This window comes from Alexandromys fortis, unplaced genomic scaffold, assembly GCF_014885135.2.
Source record: "Alexandromys fortis isolate MF-2015 unplaced genomic scaffold, M_Fortis_MF-2015_v1.1 scaffold_127, whole genome shotgun sequence".
Classification (NCBI taxonomy): domain Eukaryota; kingdom Metazoa; phylum Chordata; class Mammalia; order Rodentia; family Cricetidae; genus Alexandromys; species Alexandromys fortis.
Genome location: NW_026068006.1, coordinates 4,440,120 through 4,457,414, shown reverse-complemented (window position 1 = coordinate 4,457,414; position 17,295 = coordinate 4,440,120). Strand labels below are relative to the sequence as shown.

General features: G+C 41.8%; 1 long non-coding RNA gene across 1 annotated transcript; it reads left to right on the top strand.

The window, feature by feature from the left end:
• The first annotated feature begins 10,779 nt into the window (after positions 1-10,779).
• On the top strand, positions 10,780-15,789 carry LOC126513270 (uncharacterized). The gene is made up of 3 exons (XR_007595282.1): positions 10,780-10,800; positions 13,684-13,800; positions 15,670-15,789. It is a non-coding gene; the product is annotated as an uncharacterized lncRNA (long non-coding RNA).
• Positions 15,790-17,295: the final 1,506 nt, after the last annotated feature.

Genomic DNA, 17,295 nt, shown 5'->3' with positions numbered 1-17,295 from the left:
AGTAAGTATTAGCTTTGCCCTGTAAGGTCCTTAAGTCCAATATATTCAATAATTATGGTCCAGAGGTCACAATGTCATCTGATTTTTGTGAAACACTCGGGACCAGTTATGGAACTGTGTGCTATATGTATCTGCTTCAAATGGGTTTTCAGAAGTTGGTTACCAAAGTCCAATCCGCAGGTGGTAAATTGTCAGTCTGACTGATTTCCGCCTTGAGCGGAAGTGCCTGGGGTTGAGTCTGGACGTAGAATTTCCAATCTGACGTCACAGTTCATAACTGTTCATGAGCTCACTGGACAAAAACGGAAGGAGCTGAGGAAGGAAAACTATGGATATTTCAGAAAGAGATCACCAAACTACCTAAGTACTGAGGTGTGAGTCTCTGGCAGAGGTCACTATCTTGTGACCATCACACGAGACACTAATGTCTGCCTGTTGAGACCTTTCCATGTATTTCTGACACACTCTGCAGTTCAATTTTCTGTCTCTGTAAAGCTCTGAGATTTCTCAAATAGCTGAACTATTAATGAAATAGCCTGTGGTTTTCTGCTTTCTTAGAAAATGACCAGATCCATTGCTAAAAGTTCTGTCTATGCAGTGGCTTTACCTTCGCCTCCATTCCTATGGAGCTGACCTAGAATGAGGCCACACGGCTATGGAAGTCCTCTTTCAGGAATGCCGTATATCATGCAAGACTATCTATCCATATATGCTATGGGTATAGACTCCATATAAGCATGAGGGTAGAATATACACAGGGAATATAGGAATAGACCTTGTATAACTTATCTGTCCCCCTAGACATACTGGAACCCAGTTCCACGTACATCACATTTTCATTTTCTGATGAAGTTGCATGCTCAGTCTTGTATGACTTGGTTGGTCAGACAATGACCTAGTTTGAGATTATCAGTTCAGATCATATGGTGAATTGGGTCAAAGGTCATTGGTAAAGCCTAATCCCAACCTAATATTTCTTGCTCAACAGGAGAATCGGTGTCCTTGGAGGATGACAGATGCTCTGGCCCTGAAAGTCTTGTTACAGTTTACTCTGAAGAGTTGGCCGAGGGCTCCAAATGGGAGTCTTACCTGCAACGAATGGTTTAAGCCTTGCTGACTCTGTTTACCATATAACTCAACTGGGATCTCAGAGGTTCCTCCAGGAGGCTTGGAAAAGCGTGCACCAATGAATTACATATGGCTTCCTAACTCCAGCTGGTTCTAATAGATATTATGTCTTCATCTTCATGTTAGAAGAAGCTGCATGAAACAATTTGTCCTCCCCTATGGGAGAGATTTCTCTGGAGTGGCAGAGTCTGGAGTTCTTTGGGAATTTATTGCCTACCGTCTGGCATTCAAGTGTTTTAGTAAAGCTTGTAGATTGGTTGCTATCTCCTGCTTATCAGATCCAATCAGCGAAATTCCATTAACGTAATGGATCAGCACGATTCCCTTGGAGTGTTCATGGAGCAGGGTCCCTGGAGAACGGATGAGGACGTGGTGCTGAGGGTTGCTACAACCCAGAGATAGGATAGACAGAAGGGATTGCTGGCCATGCCAGCTGAAAACCAATTACTTCTGATGGCCTTTACTCACAGGTGTAGAAAAACAAGCAGCTTTGCCAGATCAATAGTTGCACGGCAGGTTCCAGAGAACAAGCTGGTTTGGTCCTGCAATGGAACTCCATTAAAGCAGGAGCAGCAGTAGCAGCAGTTTCTTGATAACGTTGATGATAACCCAGCCATTGACTAAGATCCATCTGTCTTCTGTGAAGGTTGAGCAAGTGGATAGGGAAGCTTTTCTCAGTGGATTTTCATTCACCAATGTGGCCTCCTTCACCTTCCTATGCCTTCCACTGGATCCTGCATTCTCGGGACACATTACTCATCTGCCACAGTTCCATGCACGTCTCTCTGGCTTCCGCCAACAGAAATTAACAAACTCCAGCCTTCTTTTGGTGTCCGTTGACTTCTTTGAGTCACACTTGGAATTTTTTTTGGTGGTGTGGGGTTTGCTGAAATGTAGCTTCAGAAGCCAAAAGTGGTAGGGCTAAGTTTTGAGTAAGATAAGCGATTTTAGGGAAGAAAGCTACAACAGGAGAGGAGAGGCCATTGTCTACTGTAGTCAAGAATGGAGCGGGGGGGGGGGGGGGGGGCTCCTGTAGTCAAGAAAGGTTCCATAAAATATCAGGTTTCAACTTTCAAAAATTGCAAATTTCATGGCAGTTACCCCCTTTATTACCATGAGACTGTTTTTGCCCTACCCATACCCAGTTGTCCCAATTGTGATGGTTGATTTGCATTATCAACCTCATTAGATCGAGACACACCCAGAGATTAGTAAGCTCATCTTGTACGTGTCTGTGAGGCACTTGAGTTATGAGCTTGGGTGGAATAAGAGGGGAACAGAGAGAGCCCACTAGCACAAATGTCTGTGTGTCTGTCCCCCCCCCCTTCACCTCTCTGCTTCACTGTCAGTATGGTGTGAGCTGCTTTGTTCTGTCCTGCTCCCCACCATGATTGAAATCTCGGAAACAACAAGCCAAAATAAACCCATTCTTTCTGAAAGAGTTTTGATCATGCTTTTCTTTTACACAATGAAGTTCTGACTAGAACACTAATCAATGTGAGGTTTTTAACAAGGGACTATACATGATAGCAAAAGCTTGGCTTTTGTTGTCATTTAGTGATGTATGAACTATGTTCTTGTTTCCCTGAAGTCACTCTCATCTTTCCTGGACACTACATTCAGTGCTGAGTCAGGTGATGGATTAGGCAGCTCTATAGATCAGAATTCCAATGTGGGTTTCATTGAGCTGCAAATCAAGTTATCAGGGCTATATTACTTTCTAGAAACTCCAAGAGAGTCTGTTTCCTGTGTTTTCTAATTTCTGGATATTTCTGACTATTATTGGCTCAAGACCACTATTTCTTCACTTTTGTTTTATCTATCTATCTATCTATCTATCTATCTATCTATCTATCTATCTATGACATAACAAGTCTCAAAGTATACACACCATAGCCTAGGTTGGATTGAAATAAGCCTGTGTAGCCTAGGCTGCCATCAAACTTGTGATAATACCCCTGTCTCAGCCTTCTGAGTTTTGAGAATACAGGCCTGAGCCACCACACCTAGCTTATCCTTCAACTTTAGAGAGAGCAAGGTTGTATTCTTGTTACAATTCTTTTATCATTGCTCTCTCTGCATTATGACTTTCGCTCTTCATTAGCAAGCAGGCGCTCTCAGCACCGAGGGAGCCATAGCAGTTTCTAGGGCAAAGGCCTTCACTGTAGGACTTCTCAAACACTGCAGCTCGTGTCTTCAAAGTCAACGGGAAGTCATTTTCTGTGATAGAAAACGAGCTTGAGGCAACTCGGAGGATTCGATGATGCGGTTAGCGTGGGTGTAACCTGAAGACTTAATCAGCTGCTGCAGCTAACTGGAAGGAGGAGGAGTCAGAAAAAAAGTGCACACAGGCCGTGGAGGCTGTGCTTCCCATGGCGCAATTACAGATTTATTCAGCTGTGCTTTCCTTCGAGACAAGAGAAGAACCACCTCAAGTCAGGCAGAGACCATCAAGGTTGTCTCCTTGGTCAAGAGTTGGAACAATTGCTTTGCTGTCAGCAGACCAGATGGCTTCTTTCCAGAATTGTGGATGTGGGACAGCCCAGCAGAAGAAGCCCGAGAGTAGAAGACCAAGGGGACAGGGATCTTCCCTTGAGAGCCTGGGCAGCAGAACATTGGACAAACCAGTCATTCATATTTCTTAGGATCTCATGACGTTTACTTTGCTATTTTGGGCTTTCCTGGGGCCCAGCATCGCTTCCCATTTCTCTGTTTTGGGATGAGAATCTCTATTCTATGCATAACCCTAGATTTTGGAAACCACTTGCTCATTTCCACACGTATGGAGGTGGAGAGGCATTCTACCATGAGTCTGATCCACAAGCCTCCAATTGGTACTGGTGGTTTATAAGCCATCCAGCCTATGTGCTATCACAGCTTGGATTGGGGCATTCTGAAAAGACTGATCGTTTGAATTTGTATGTATTTATGTAGTTGCTCTGTTTCAAGCATTTATTTAACCCATTAATAGAAACAAAGTGTGATGGACCAGGCCTTTAATCTCAGCACTGGGTGGGGGAGGGGCAGTGGTGGTAGGTAGATATCTGTGAGCTTTGACACCTGCCTTGTCTATATAGAGATTTTCTACAGGGTTAGACCCTGTCTCAAAATCAAAAGCAGAACAACAACAACAATAAAAACTATGTACAGAGTATTAAATGGCATTTGCAGTCATTTTTAGAAATTTATTAATATCTGTACCTGCTATGAACTAAAAGTTTGAATCTGCATGTGTGTTGAAAATGAACTCACTGATGTGATGGGATTGAGGTACTGTCTGTGGAAAGTGATCAGATTGTGGAGGTGTAGACCTATGCACGGGACCAGTGTCCTTCGAAGAGACACCCCGAGAGAACAGAGATAGAAGGGACCATCTAGGATTGGAAAGGCCAGCTGCAGAGACTACATCTGCTCACTTCTTGCTCTGGAGACTTCCAACCACTCGACCTGGGAGAGAGAAATCTCCAGCATTTGCAAGTGACCTAGTTTACAGCATGTGGACAGACCGGCTCTGCTGGAGGGAGGCAGCCCTCTGGCAGGACGGTGTACCATACAGGGAAGTAGGGTGCGAAATACAGGTTGTCCTGTTGCTGACGCTGAGATGCCCTTCAAAGCAAAAACCATAAAGTAAGGGATGAGTCTGGATGCTACTGCATGTGAAATGATGGGGAGAATGACCCTGATGCAAGCTCAGCACTGACTGAGCTTACCTGAGGACACTAACTGGCCTGTGTGCAGATGTCTTCCTGGCTCCTCACCCTCGGGACCCTGACTCACTTTCCTCTCCTGTCAGCCTTATTAGTTCATTGATTGACTTATTCATCCATATAGAAGCAGGGGTTCCAGAAGCCAGGCCAGCTTTGAACTCCGTGTCCTGCCTGCCTCAGCTCCTTGGTGCTGGGATTAAATTATCTGTTCATCCCTCACCCCTATGAATAAACTAGTCTACCCCCTTTGGAACCCTCAACTTTTTACATGAACTCTTTTGTTCTCTCTTTTTCTAGCTCGTTTTAGTCTCCCTTTTCTCGGAGAAACATATGACATCTTTTGTTGTCTACTAGAAGCTTCTGACCTTCAAAAGTAGGCATGGCCTTAGAGAAAATGGAGGGAAAACATCTTCTCAGCAAAGGGGCCCACAAAACAAGCAGGGTCACTATCCTATATGTAGAAAAGTAGATTCTAAACCAAGATTAGTCAGAAGAGGTAAGAAGGATATTTTACTCTGATCAAGGAAATAAATAACCAGGAAGACATTGTGTTATATATGTGTGTGTGGGTATTACCTAAGCCTGGCTCATGGCATTTCATAAACAATATAAACAATATACTACTGGACTTCAAGATAAAGATTAATTCCAACTCAGTAATAAAAAGTGATTTCAGCACCACATTTTTCCAATAGACAGGCCGTCTGAACAAAAACTAATCAGCTTCATTAGAACTAAATGACATTGTACACCAAGTGAACCTAGTAGGCATCTACAGAATACTCCACCCAAACACCAAAGAAGATACACCTAGTCAAAAGCCCATTGATATTTCTCTACAGTAAAGCCACTATTAAAACACAGAACAAATAGCAACAAATACAGAAAATTGAAATAACTCCATGTATTTCATCTGACCACAACACAACAAACCTCAAAATCAAGAGCAAAGTAATCTGAAAATTATACAAACTCATGGATTTTAAACAACACGCCTAGCGAATCATGAATGTCTCTGAGTAATTTTAGAATGCAGCTATAGGTTGCCTTATGGTGGCGTTTGTTATTATTTTTTAAGAGTTTATCCTAAAATTTGACTAATCCAAGAGGTTCTGTGAACTCGGAAAAAAAAAAAAAACCATCAGAAACTTCCAGAGACATTATTCCAGTTTTCTGGTTCTATCTTAGACATTGCAAATTCCTTCTAGAAGACTGAAATAGAAATAGAGAAAAAGGAGGAGGACAAGAGAGAAGGAGGAGGAAGAGAAAAAGGAGAAGAAAGAACCAGCAAGGAAAGAGAGTAGCAAAGGATGGGCAAGAGGAAGAAAACAAGGAAATGTCTGCCAAAGAGGCCGCTAGATTTCTGTAGGAAGACACCTTTTTTTTTCATTGGTATTTCTATGAATGGCCTGTGGTCTTCCAGGAACTTAATATCAGGGTGTTCTACAACATCTTGCCTACATTGAAAATATTGATTAAAAGATATTTTCAACAATTATATTTGTTAGAAGATGAATTCATTGTGAGATTAATTTACATTCAGCCCTAGTGTATCTAAGTTGTCTTGAAAAAGAAAAATAGGTTGAGTTATAGAAGTCAACAAAATAGAATTAGTTAGAAAAATACAGTAAAACAGCCATTTGGATGGTGGAGCTTCTGGCTCCAGAAAGTATCCCGTGTGTTCCAGCGTTATGTAGGAGTAGTTCCTAACAGCTATAGCAATGGAGGCAGCAGGGAGTGAATGATCAGGAAAGAAGTGGCGTGCCCCTTAAAGCAAGCTTCACTAGAAGTCAAGTGCAGATGTTGAAACTTTATTAGATCTTATGCCTAGGATTATGTTCACTATTCATGTGCATTAATTTGTGTTTGTTAATTATTAAAACTTAATGAGATTCTTCTGAAACAATATTGAAAGTTCTCATTTTGAAGTTGGCCCTTCCTTGCTTGCTTTATTTTTATTTTATTTTATTTTTTTAGTTTTTCATTATTAAACAAGAGGTGAATTAACCCCTCACATTACTTCTTTCTACTGTTGCTTTATAACTATTAATGATTATTTCTTTTTGCCTATTGCTAGCAACATTTTATCCTCTAGACAACCAGATTTAGACGTAATTTTATTATAGCAATTACAAGTTAAGCATTAGGAGTACTTGGTAAATGGGAAGAGTTATCATTTATGTATATTAAGCAGTTTATATTTCCAATCACTCAAATAGGTAGAGACTCTAGCATATATTATTTTTATAAGAAATTTCATTTAGTATTGCAATAGCCATGTCAGCTAATTGACCAGTTTTCTGTTGTTTTGCGACAAGATTTTACATAACCTAGGCTGGTCCCCAAATCCAAACCCTTCAGCCTCTAGCTTCAAGTGCCAGGGTTGTGTGGACATGCCATCATAACCTGTTACAACAGCCTATTAGGGATACATCATTGTCTTTATATCACAGAGGAATTAATGATGAGGATGAACCTCCTGGATGACAAATCTGATGGCTGAGCTACAGGGTCTCTGCTTTCCCACACCACAGTCCTTTAGAAACCCGAGGAAAGGAAAGGACACATGCGTTAACAGGCAGGTCCTGATACGCAAACCCCAATTCCTTTAGAGGTTCTGACTTTTAACTCCCTTTGTTCCGCAGTAGCTGCTTCTTTCTCGAGCTATTTATTTCTTTTTTCTCTGTAGTGATCTTAGTTATCTTTTTTTCCGCCACCTTGGCCTCATTAGAAAGACTGAAATGAACAAGGCAAGGAAGGAAAACATCTGAAGAAAAGTAGTTTTTCACCCATGAAAAAGCGTGTTTGGAGACCAATGTACCTAATAAAATAAGTCTTGCACACTAGGAGAAAAGTTTGCCACTGCCAAAATAGCAGAAAGATGGCTGAGGAGCTGGAGATTTCACCACACACACACACACACACACACACACACACACACTGCAGAAGATACATATGTGTGTGACATGTACCCTATATATTATCATTTTATAGATTATATTATACAATGCATATAATTGCACACACAAAATGATTACATTCATGCTTTTGTAATATACGTCATCCGGAAAACAGCTTATTCTACCAATTTTGTTGCCAGAGCAGAAGAGAGTTCATTGATACAGGAAGGCAAATCCACTCGAAGGCCTACAGCTCCTCAGGCACACACAGACACTTAAGGATGCTCTTACATACCAACTAGCCTGAAATGAAACAAAGGAGACTGAATGACGTATTTGAGGAGTACCCCTATTAGTGGTCCTGATAGGTGGGATAGTAGGCTCAACAGAACAAAAGAGCAAAACCGCAAAATGAAAGGTGAAATTGTACAGAAGGGTTACAACTGTAGACAGAATACTCTAGTTCGCAAGTGTTGAACAATAATCTTAAGCAAAGATTAGACAGTGTGGCCCGAATGAAAGCGGGATTTCTGGAGTCAAGCTGCCTTGAGAAGATTTCTTAATTTTTGTAGCTGTGAACTCTTTTTTTCTAAAGCTGGGCTAGAGATAATGTCTGTGAGGATCAAATAAGATAACTTATGTTAAGACTCAGGATGGCACCGGGCATGTAACAGATGCTTAGTAAGTACTAGACACATTTGTTCCGTGCAGGACGGAGCAGTGCTGGAGAAATGAATGTCCCTCCCTGGGCCTCCTGGTAACCTGGCCTCTCTGGGGCTGAGGATGGTAGCTTGGCTATTGGTTGCTTTACATCTAATATCCACCTCTGAGTCTTTCTGGGTCTGGGTTACCTCATTTCGGATGATTTTTTTAGTTTCATCCACTTGCCCGCTAATTTCATGATGTCATTGCTTTTTTTTTGTTTGTTTGTTTGTTTGTTTTTCCACTGAGTAATACTCCATTGAGCACCTCATTTTCTTTATCCATTCTTCAGTTGAGGGGGCTCTAGGTTGTTTCCAGGTTCTGGTTATTATGAATGAAGCTGCTATGAACATAGTTGAGTAAGTGTCCTTGTGGTAAGGTTGAGCATTCTTGGAATGTATGCCCAAGAATGGTATTGCTCGGTTGAAAGGAAATGGACTGCTGTGGAGGGGAGTAGGGTGAAGATGGGAGAATGGGAACATGAGAGATCAGGATGGTCGAGTTGGAGGCAGGAGGGAGGGGCAGAGTAGTGGGAGAGATATCTTGATAGAGGGGGCCATCGAGGGGTTGGGGAAAAACCTGGTGCCAGAGAAACTCCCAGGAATCCACAATGATGACTCCAGCTAAGACTCAGGGCAACAGTGAAGAGGGTGCCCTAACTGACTGTCCCTTGCAATCAGATTGGTGACTACCTTAATTGTCATCATGGAGCCTAGTCTAGTACTTTATGGAAGTAGATGCCGAGATCGCTGGCCAAGCACAGGGCCGAGCTCCCGGAATCCAGTTGAGGAGAATGTGGAAGGATTGTATGAGCAATTGGAGGTCAAGATTGTGATGGGGAATCACAGAGACAGCTGACTTGAGCTTGTGGGAGCTCATAGACTCTGGACAAAAAACTGGAGAGCTGGCATGGGATCGTCCTGGGCCCTCTGCATCTGGGTGACAGTTGTGTAACTTGTTCTTTTGTGTGCCCCCTGGCAGTGGAACTAGAACCTGTCCTCAATGCATAGACTGGCTCTTTGGAACCTGATGCCTATAGTAGGATGCCTTGTTCAGCTTTGGTGCAGGGGTGGCTGGGGTAGGTGCTTGGTTCTGCCTCAACTTGATATGCCATGCTTTGTTGATTCCCATGGAGGCCTTACCCCATCTGATTGGAGACAAGAAATGGATGATGTAGGTGGGGGGAGGGTGAGGAAGGGGGGATGGGAGTGGAAGGGAGGCTTGGGAGGGAGCAGGAGGAGAGGAGGGAGGAGGAACCGCTGTTGGTATTCTAGAGCTGTGGAATTTGCATAGTGCCAAAACAGCCCTGTCCGGCCCCAAAAATTCACCAAATAGATTAAAGATACAGGCTGTGTAAGCCTTTTTTGGCTCAGTATATTAAGTTCCTCTAGAACCCGCTCACTTTGTAGACTATAATTAGCTGAAATATAAATGCCTTTCCCAGGGGATATCCACTGTGAGAGTTTATAAGCAGATTTGTCACTCTGGGAGTATTTTAAGTAGTGGGAGGTAGTTATGAACACAAAGCCACTCCCTACCTTGTTGCCTCCGTGGTGCTCTATAGAAGGTCATCGGACTCAACTGTAAATGAAAATTCTTCTCATGAGAATTTTGGTACTTGGTCACATTGATACTTGGTCAAACCTTCTGGCAAAACTGAGAATTTATGTTCCCATGGTCCTTCCTTTGGAGCTGTACTTTTGGAGCTGTATGTTTAATAGGTCACTGTCCGATGACCCATTTTGTCGTTGGCAGCTACTCTTCAGAACTGCTGCTCATGCTGCCTGCTGGAACTGTCTTCCAGTAAGCGGGGCGTTAAGTGGAAAGGACGCCACTTGGCCTCCTGCCGTCTCTAAAGACCACCGGCTTTATGAGATTGAGATGCCGGATCTTGAACCTCTCTGGTTGCCTGATTCTGCAGCTTTCTGCTGTCAGACAGCTCTACAGGACACTTTCACGGGAAGCTTAACTTCATCTGCTGATTTTGCACTGGACATTCTAGACGGCACATATTTTGATGCTTGTCTTCCAGGTGTTTGAACATTTTCTACTTTTCTTTAAAATATAAATCTTACGTGCAGAAACATTCATCTTTCTGAAACTTTGGGTAAGGCCAGACCTTGAAAGGAAGGACAAAACTTTGATAAGAACCAAGAACTGTCCCTTTCCACCATCCACACAGTGTCAACCACTGATGGAGGAAGGACATTGGTTAATTATAATAAAGAAACTGCCTCGGCCCTCATAGGACAGAAAATTAGGTAGGCAGAGTAGACAGAAGAGAATCCTGGGAGAAAGAAGCTGAGTCAGAGAGTCGCCATGGTTCTCCCGCTCCAGACAGACGCAGGTTAAGATCCTCCCTGGTAAGCCAGCTCATGGGCTACACAGAATATTAGAAATGGGTTAGAACAATATGTAAGAGCTAGCCAATAAGAAGCTGGAACTAGCCGGGCCAGGCAGTGTTTAAAAGAATTCAGTTTCCGTGTAATTATTTCGGGCATAAGCTAGCCAATGTGGGCGGCTGGGTGCCGGGGACGCAGCCCTGCCGCCCCTATTTCAACAAACCACCCACGGCAGGCTCACCGGAAGATGGGGTGCTGGACTATTCTACCTTCTTTTTTAAGACTCAGTTCCCTACACAGTCACCTTTGAAGGTTATGTCTTCCTTTTCTCCCGTTGTCCTGTGCTCCTCAGAGAATCTAACTGCCCACCCACTGTATCTTCCTCCTGGCTCTTTCTTCCAGAACCCCTGGATTTTTTGTTCTTCCTGCACACTGCAGAAGCATTCACACCATGTGGCCTGGCCTATTCAACTGTTCAGTGTTGTGTTAGCAAGAGTTTCCTCTACCTACCCTGTATTCAATATGAAGGCCCTGTGTCAGTCATCAGGACTACCTCCTGTATTAAGAACTCTGCTTTTATAAATTGCAGTCCCATCCTATTTCCTGGTTTACATTGATTTATTCATTTACCTTCCTTTTCCATTATAGAATAAATTCTCCAAAGGCAAGGATTATGTTTTATTAGATATCATGTTCTCAGCCATTATAATGGTACTTGGCAAACAACAGGTGATAAATATGTATTTCCCAATGAATGACTGATATCTACTTGTTCCTGATCCTAAATGGGAGAATGTAGTAATTTATTTGTTTGTGATTAATTTCTCACAATGAGATGGAGCTAATTGCTAAGTATCCACCAAAACCTAGAAGGGCAGTGTTTATGGGTGAACAACAGAATCTTTATGTGTTTTTAGATTATCATTCCTATATGAGCTGAGAGAAGGAAAATTTGCAGCATATACTAATGACACTCACATGGGCTGAGGAGAGGAGGGAGGTGTAACAGTATTGTTAAGAGCCCCACTAAATGCTGGGTATGGTGGCCCATGGCTGTATTTCTGGTCCTAAGGAGGAAGAGGCAAGCAGGTCCTGGGGTTCGGTGACCAGACAATCTAGTAGAACCAGGGAGGTCCAGGTCACATTGGGAGACCAAGACTGAAGAAAAGGCTGATGGCTTTTAAAGAAGGAAAGTCTGTAAGGTTCAGTGTGGCTGGCTTTATGTTGAGGTCTTTGATCCATTTGGACTTGAGTTTTGTGCATGGTGGTAAATATGGATCTGTTTTCATTCTTCTACATGTTGATATCCAGTTATGCCAGCACCATTTGCTAAATATGCTTTCTTTTTTCCATTTGATATTTTTTTGCTTCTTTGTCAAAAATCAGGTGTTCAAAGGTGTGTGGATTGATATCTGGGTCTTCTGTTCGGTTCCATTGCTCGTCCCGTCTGTTCTTATGCCAATACCAGGTTGTTTTCAGGACTGTAGCTCTGTAGTAGAGTTTGAAATCAGGGTTTGCGATGTCAATAGTAGGTTTCTGTAGTGATATTTTGTATATGTTTTAACAAATAAAGCTTGTCAACAGAGCATTTTCGTAAAGAGATGTGAATCAATCCAGGGTTGTCAGCCAGACTATGTGTTACTATTTCAATTTTCAAGAGTGCTAGAAGCATCATTTGTTGATGATATGAAACATCTTCCCCTCTTTCTATCATGTCTTAGAAGTTTTGTTAGTGTTTTTAAGCTGGGCATTCCCAATACTCTTAAAGATTTTGTTTGCAAATGAAGGAACAATTTAGAATTTATTCTGAAATTAATCTATAATTAATCTTTGAAGAAATTACATATGAAATTAACCATATCTATAGCTTTAATATTTAGCTGTTTCAATGTTAATGGCTTCATTTGGTACCGGGAGACCAAAAATCATTCTATCTTAGGTCTTTTTCAGTTTAAAAAAAAAAGCTGAAATCTTGTTTATTTTGTTAAGAACATTTATTATGGAATCTATCCTATTAGTTGATTTTAAGCTTATTAAAACTTTTCAGTGGATACAAGATTGTACATAAGATTTTTAGCATTACTTCACCTAGTTGAAATTTCATCCAACTTGATTCATTTGAATTTTTATGATGATACAAGAAAGAGGTCTGATTTTGTTCTTTGAACAATATCCAATTTTCTCAGCTTATTGACGAGGAAATCTTTCCTGTGGTCTATCATTAGTGTCCAAGTAAACTACCCAGTGGTCATGTGGGGTCAGTATGGTCTCTGTTTCCCCCCACCAGGTGATAAACCTGTCTTTGTGCTGGGGCAAGCTTCTACAGTCCAACCATGGCCGTCTGTGTCACCTTGCACATCATACCCGACTGCCTCCTTCCTTTCTTCCCACCTCCCCTCCCCCTTTCCTTTTTATTATTCTCATTTCTCTTTGGTCTAAAGTTTAGAATTACTAAACTATCAATGAACAGAGTCAAGCAATGCATCAGAAACAGGTGGGTTAAATTCTATTTAATGAACATCTATTTCTTTATTAATCCTATTGACGATTTTATGACTTCTTATTTTACTAATTTCGCTTGTACAAACACGCTCTTGAATAATAGCTTATGCATAAGATAGCTTATTTAGTCGAGAGGCAATACTTCATTTGTCGTTCTTGTATTAACTCTGTGTTTGTGATTCCTTCCATCCCTCTTGGTGATTTTATTAGGTACAAATTTAAGCTGGATGATCCAGCCCAGGTGTCTGTACACAAAGCCCATAGATACCAAACATCTTGGTTTTTTTGTTTGGCCTGCAAGATAATACTGTTTTAATATTCTAAGTGACTGAAAGAATTCAAGACTAGTATTTTGTGATTTAATAAAATTATGTAAAATCAAATGTTAATGTCATAATTCAGGGTTTTCTGGGAACATAGTTCTTTGTACAATGGCTGTGGCTTCAACACTGAACACCTACAGTATGGATCACATTTCTGAAAAACCTAGCATCTCATCTACTTCCTGGCCCTCTACAGGTAACACGTGCCATGTTTTTTGTAGGCTCTGCTATAAAAAACAAGAAATCCAGGGTATCTTCATAATTAGGAGTTGGGGCTTCCTATTGGATGCAGGAACTGACTCCAGGGGAGGTGGAGTCAGTTACAGAACATTTTGGGTTCTTTTGGCATGAAAGACTCCTATTAAAATGGGCAAAGAAACAAAAGCATCCAGCCTGCACAGGCGATAAAACTCAGAAGCCTTCACAAGGGATGCACAGAAAGCCTGAATTACCCACCTTCGGCAGGAGGCTCTTCCCAGAATTTTAAAGGGTCTTTGCCACATGCCTCAGGATCCAAATAACATTCTAGAAAGTTACATAGGGTAGTCTACTGTCTTTAAATGTTTCCTAAATATTTATGACTTATTTCATGTGGGGTGAAGGAGGAGCCATGTCAGAGGGAGAGGTCAGACACGTGGGAGCCATCTTCTCCTCCCACTATGTGGGTTCTGGGGATCAAATACAGCCTGCCAAGTTTTTCAGCAAGCATTTTTAGCAGCTGAGACATCTCATTGGCCCCAAGAGGTCTTTTATTTACCATTAAAGGCTTTGGTAGACAGATCATTGTTGCAAAATAATTTTTAATTTACCTTCCTTTATTACTCTCTTGTCTTTTTCTAAGTTACTGTCAATTGTATTATATTATATTTGGTACAGCAAACACATTGGATTTTTCTACTTTGATTTGCAATGTCTTTATTTAAATTACTCATAATAACTATTAATGAGTCAATGGTAATTATTATTCAATGAAGACTGTGATTGGAAATATTTAAAATCCATTAAATGAACTATTTGGAGCTACATGGGGAAAATGTAAAGTAGAAGTACATTGGAAACATAGCAATAGATATTCTTTAACGACACAAATGTTATCCCAAGTTATGTCCTCATACAGTATTCATATGTATACACACACATATGCAAGGCAACCATCATGGTAAGTAAGCTTGCCTGTAATAGTAAGAGAAAAAGAGATTGTGTTTATGGAAACAATAATCGCCAAATGAAGTGTTTTTGAATACCAGCACTGGGCCAACTAGTGAACCATCTGGTTGCAAAAGTTGCTTCTAGGGAAAGAGGTCAGTGGGTGGTGTGATTTAAGTGCACACATCTTGGAAACTGCTTTCAAAGCCAGTGGAACTTCTGGAAAGACTCAGATTGGCCCATTGTGAAGAGGAATTTTACTGAATGCACCCAGGTATAGGGGAACTAGGATTAGATAATAAAACTGCCCCACTTTCCTGGGACTAACCCGGAAGCTGCATTTCACACTATGAAAGTGGTAGTGTTTGTGGTCTATACTCTGGGGGTGAAACCGAGTTTTAGTTCAAAGCTTGTAGCACACTGCTGCTTCAGAAGCTGTTCCTGCCTCCTCAGGCCATTTCATTAGCTGATTTCTTGCAGGTATCAGGTACCGTGAGCAAAAAGGAGACCAGCGTCTGACTGACACTCTGTAGGGCCCTCTTGGCTGCAAACGTGCGTTGCTTGGAATGTCTCTAAAGTGAAGCTTGTCTAACTAATCCTGCCCATGTTCAACACACACATTCCCAAATCTCTGGAGTAGTCGTGGTACTTATCAGACAATAGATAAGAGAAAATTGTTTTAAAATATTCATTGGTCTGTTTATAAATATAGTTCTCATTTCCCCACTGATACCAATATTTCCTTGAGAGCAGTAATTATTGTTTTGCTTATTCTTCAAATACATCGTACACGTTGGGTAAAGAGAGTTTATTTCTTTGGCTCATTTATTATTTATACTCTATTTAGTGTTCACAGAAAGATTTGAGCTGGTTTATAGTAGACTTAATAAAACCATTAAACAACGATTTTTTTTTACAGGGACAAAAGGGCCGACAAGATAATGGCCGATAAATGCTCTTGCCGCCAAACCTGACTACCTGAGTTTGAACCCCTGAGAACCCACGTGAAGGATGGGAAGAACTGACTCCCACACGCTGCCCTCTGACTGCCACAGGAACGCTGTGACTATCTTTCCCTACCCTCAACACAATAAATTAAAAATGCAATTAGAACACAAAACCGAGAACCATAATTTTTGCCAAGACAATTATATTGTAAATTCTAGGGCATTTTGCCACCAAGTTTGTCTCTGAACTTCATAGGAAAACAGCTCGAAGAGAATGCAGTGATAGTAGGCTGTGGTTCTAGCGCATGAGCCGAAGGGGCACTTGTCTCTTGTCGGCTTAGAATCAGTGCTATGTGATGGAGCCCCGGCACTAGTGTTATGAACTTCGTGGACGTTTTACTGCTGGTGGGTGCTAACTGTACTCGCTGTGTCCTTCCTCCCTGTCTTTATGAGATGAACATTGCTTTTGTCTATGAAACATCAGCTTGTAAGCAGCTAGCATTGGCCAAGTGGCCATTTAGCTTGACTTTCTGATGGATGACTGGGATGAGTTTCCCACGGAGACAGCCCACTGTTTCTCAGTTCATTCATCTTCCTGTCTCATTAGACACCTGCATCAAGCCGGGGAATGCCAAAGCGTTACGGTCCTCAGGACTCCGAGAAGGAAAGCATGAGAATATAGCTAAAGAAAACGCATTTCCTCCAAGTCTGTACATGTTACTGCCTTACTGAAAACAGAAGCACAGATTATGTTCCTCTCAGGCTACGGTAATGTAAAATACTCACGATGCTGTTGAAGTGACTAAAAGCCCAGGGTATGTGTTTCACAGAACAGTTTATACCCGAACAGGTGACCACTGCAGCAGGAGCCTATGTAAGGCATGGTAATGGTCCCGTGTCAACCTGCTCAGGTTAAGGGGCAGCGAGATCGGATAAAACATCATTTCTGGATGCTTCTGAGGTGCTGTTTTAAAAGACTGGCCTTTGAATCCGTGGATTGGTTGTCACCAGGAGGGAGGGCATTGCTGAGCGTGGCAAGGGCCTGAGAAGAACAAAACCCCAGGGAAGGATGGGTTTTTCTCTCTTTGTATCCCTGAGCTAGGGGCTCCACTCCACTACCCATCCCATGACTTTCAGTGTTGGAATCTTGGTTCTTCAAACTTCAGAACTCACATCGTCCAGTTTCTCAGCCCCTGAAATCAAGTGAGCTCAATACGCTCTGCGGTAAATCTCCCGGTAAATATTTCCATTTCACCAGTTTTCTTTCTCTGAAGAAACCCAAGTAGCAAATCTGCTCATGAGGTGACAAAGCTCCAGCATTTAATTAGAGTCCTGTAAGGACTTGGAATGTAGAAACGCGGCATGGTTAATCAAGGAATGCACTTTCCGCCTTCTAAATACTTACGGAATTAAGCACAGAAGCCCTGAGGGCTGGCCCGTTCCTGTGGTGACTAATTTCAAATAACAATGTTAATTCTGAGCTGTCATAGTCCCTAGAATAATCCTATAAACTTATATCCTGCTTTTAGCTAATTGTTCTTGATTGAGAAAATGAGACGTCAGCTCAGCGCTTCAGATGCTGGCGAGTCCCTGCGGTC